Raw genomic sequence first — 4,059 nt, forward strand, 5'->3', positions numbered from 1 at the left:
TTCACAACATCTCCAAGATCCGCTCTTTCCTCTCTGTCCAAACTGCTACCACATTAGTACCGTCACTCATCCTATCCAGACTGGATTACTGCACCAGCCTCCTTTCTGACCTCCCAACCTCCTGCCTCTCTCCACTCCAGTCCGTACTTCACTCCACTGCCTGGATTATTTTTCAGTATGGCATTGTGGATACTGCAGGGGCCCAGGAGTCAGAAGGTCATGGGTTCTAATCTTGGCCCTGCCACTTGTCTGCGGTGTGACCTTAGGAAAGTCACTTCACTTCTCTATGCCTCAGTTCCCTCATCTGTAAAATGGAGAATTAGGCTGTGAGTCCTATGTGGGACAGGGACTGTGTCCAATCCAATATGCTTGTATCCACCCCAGTGCTCAGTACAGTGCCTGGCACACAGTAAGTGCTTGACAAATACCATAATTATTATTGTTATTAGTTATATCACACCACCTCCTCAAAAATCTCCAGTGGTTGCCTATCCACCTCTGTTTCAAACTAAAACTTCTCACCATTGGCTTTAAAGCACTCCATCACCTTCCCCCCTCCTACCTCACCTCACTTCTCTCCTCTACAATCCAGCCTGCACAGTTCACTCCTCCGGTGCTAACCTTCCCACCGTACCTCCATCTCACCCATCTTGCCACCGACCCTTGGCCCCCATCCTACCTCTGGCCTGGAACACCCTCCCTCCTCAAATCCAAAAGACAATTACTCTCCCCCTCTTCAAACCTTACTGAAGGCACATCTCCTCCAAGAAAGATACAAGGTAATCACCTTGTCCCCCATGGAGCTCACAGTCTTAATCCCCATTTTACAGATGAGGTAACTGAGGCACAGAGGAGTTAAGTGGCTCGCCTAAGGTCACAAGGCAGACAAGTGGTGGAATCAGAATTAGAACCCACAGCCTCTAACTCCCTTCGAGACTGTGAGCCCACTGTTGGGTAGGGACTGTCTCTATATGTTGCCAACTTGTACTTCCCAAGCGCTTAGTACAGTGCTCTGCACACAGTAAGCGCTCAATAAATATGATTGAATGAATGAATGAATGAAGCCCGTGCTCTTTCTACTAAGCCAGTTCGATCGATTGACTTGTTGATTGAATCTCAAACTGATGCCAAAACCCAGACCGGTCTCCTCAGCTTGACTGGGCCTGATTTTGTAACTCATTATTAGACTGCAAACTCCTTGAGGGCAGGAATCGTGTCTACCCACTGTATCGTATGCTCCCAAGTGCTGAGTACAGTGTTTTGCACAAACTGAGTGCTTAATAAATGTCACTGAATACTTGACTGATTGATTATTGGTAAGTGGAAGAATGCCTTCTGTAACACTAATCCTATCTGTCTGGTGGCTTTTTGTAACTACCAAAGTACTTATTGCCTTAGATTTCCTCGTTGCATTTCTCTGTAGAAATGTTTCAACCTCTCTAAGTAGAATAACAGTTTTTTAATGCTATTTGTTAATCAGTCAATCAATCAATCATATTTATTGAGTGCTTACTGTGTGCAGAGCACTGTACTAAGCGCTTGGGAAGTATAAGTTGGCAACACATAGAGACAGTCCCTACCCAACAGCGGGTTCACAATCTAGAAGGGGGAGACAGAGAACAAAACCAAACATACTAACAAAATAAAATAAATAGAATAGATATGTACAAGCAAGATAAATAAATAGAGTAATAAATATGTACAAACATATATACATATATGCAGGTGCTGTGGGGAAGGGAAGGAGGTAAGATGGGGGGGATGGAGAGGGGGACGAGGGGGAGAGGACGGAAGGGGCTCAGTCTGGGAAGGCCTCCTATTAAGAGTTTAATATGTTCCAGATATCATACTAAGTGCTGGGGTAGATGCAAGATAATTGGATTGGACACAGTTTCTGTCCCACATGGGACTCACAGTCTTAATCCCCATTTTACAGATGAGGTAACCGAGGCACTGAAAAGTTAAATGTCTTGCCTGAGGTCCCACAGCAGGCACAGCAAAGTGGCATATATGTTGCCAACTTGTACTTCCCAAGAGCTTAGTACAGTGCTCTGCACACAGAAAGTGCTCAATAAATACGATTGAAAGTGGCAGAGCCAGATTAGAAGTCAGGTCCTCAGGCTCCTAGGTGTGTGCTTTTTCCATGAGGCCACACTGCTTCTCAGAAGCATTTTTTCTCTGCAAGTAATGGCTACTTGAATTTATTTTCCCCAGCCTGCTCTAGCTCTCCTGGAGGCTGTGCACATGCTGATAGAACTATTTTCTAAAGGTTTTCTCTCAGCAGCAATCCCTACAGCCTTATACTGCTATTACTGGAGCTCTTGCTTTTCCCAAGAGCCTTCTGAAGAACAGTTCGGATTCATAGTACCGTGATGGACATCCACATATGTATCCTAGAAGCCCTGAGGTCAGCCATCATTCATGAATGCAGTGAGATGCTTGAATTCCACTCTCAACATATGCTAGTAACACATGTCCCTCCCCCTTCTCCCCACCACCACTCTTCAGGGCGCCCGAAGGAGCACTCTCACAGTTGAAAATGCAGTGTACTTTTCTCATGGAAAATTCATGCCGGGTGTGGTTTCTATGCAAAGCAAAATGGTATCATTTGCCCCTGACCTCTTGAATTTGGGGATTGGAATCCTGTTTCCCTCACTTAAGGATACGTGAGAGTGGCCTCGAGGTCTAATTCAGCGGCCAGATCGACTTTTTCACAGCTCTCTAGAAGAGATTGCACAAATTATTATTTGGCCCACTACTTACAGTTCATACATATTGAAGCTAACGCCCAACTAGAGCATAATTGAATGGTGATTAATGTTTTCGTAATTCAGTGGTTTTCACCTGAGAGCTCAAAGCTCTTTACAGACATTAACTCATGAATCCTCCAAATATCCCTATAAGTAGGTAAAGTGATCATGAGAGAAGGAGAGAGAGAGAGAGAGAGGGAGAGGAAAAATATAAATTAAAATTATTTAGGATATGTAATCAACCTGCATTAGGGAGCGAAGAAGCAGCATGGCCTAATAGAAAGAGTGTGGACCTGATAGCTAAAAGGTCTGAGCTCTAATCCCTGCTCAGCCACTTGCTTGCTGTGTGACCCTGGGGCAATTTTCATGACTTTTCTGTGCCTCAGTTTCCTCATCTGTAAAATGGTGATTACCTGATATCCCTCCTAGACTATGAGTCCCATGTGTGACAGTGTGACAGTGGCTGGATCTCCCCTGATTATCTTGCATCTAGCCCAATTCATTCATTCATTCAATCATATTTATTGAGCACTCACTGTGTACAAAGCACTGTACTAAGTGCTTCAGAGCGTACAATATGCTTCAGAGAGTACAATACAACAGTCCTTGGTGCAGAGTAAGTGGCAAATACCACAGTTATTATTAGATGAGAAGCCTGGGGTTAGAAAATCTAGCTCAGGGCTCAGTTTAAAAGACATAACAAAGTACTTCTCATTTTAAACTAGAATATTACTGCCTGGGCCTTCTCAAAAGTTATGAAAAGGGAAATAATGCTTTCCATCTTTGAGTTTTATGCAGAATCATAAAGAGGAGGGTGTTCAGTGAATGCCATTTTAAGAAGCTGTATTTCACTGTTTTCCATTGTCAGCTCACTGTGTGTTACTGAGGCAGATCTTTTAGTCCCCCGAATTATGTTTAAAAATTAGTTGTCCTTATTAATAATAATGATAATAATAATAATAATGGCATTTATTAAGCACTTACTATTTGCAAAGCACTGTTCTAAGCACTGGGGAGGTTACAAGGTGATCAGGTTGTCCCATGGGGGGCTCACAGTCTTCATCCCCATTTTACAGATGAGGTAACTGAGGCCCAGAGAAGTGAAGCAACTTGCCCAAAGTCACACAGCTGACAATTGGCAGAGCCGGGATTTGAACCCATGACCTCTGACTCCAAAGCCCGGGGTCTTTCCACTGAGCCATGCTGCTTCTTAAGAATTTAAAGATAATTGTGAGTAAAGGATAGTGCACCAGAGGAAGAAACAGGTAGCTAATAAGGATAAACTTTGGCACAGGATTAATAAATAGTG

Source organism: Tachyglossus aculeatus, chromosome 3 (genome assembly GCF_015852505.1).
Source record: "Tachyglossus aculeatus isolate mTacAcu1 chromosome 3, mTacAcu1.pri, whole genome shotgun sequence".
NCBI lineage: Eukaryota > Metazoa > Chordata > Mammalia > Monotremata > Tachyglossidae > Tachyglossus > Tachyglossus aculeatus.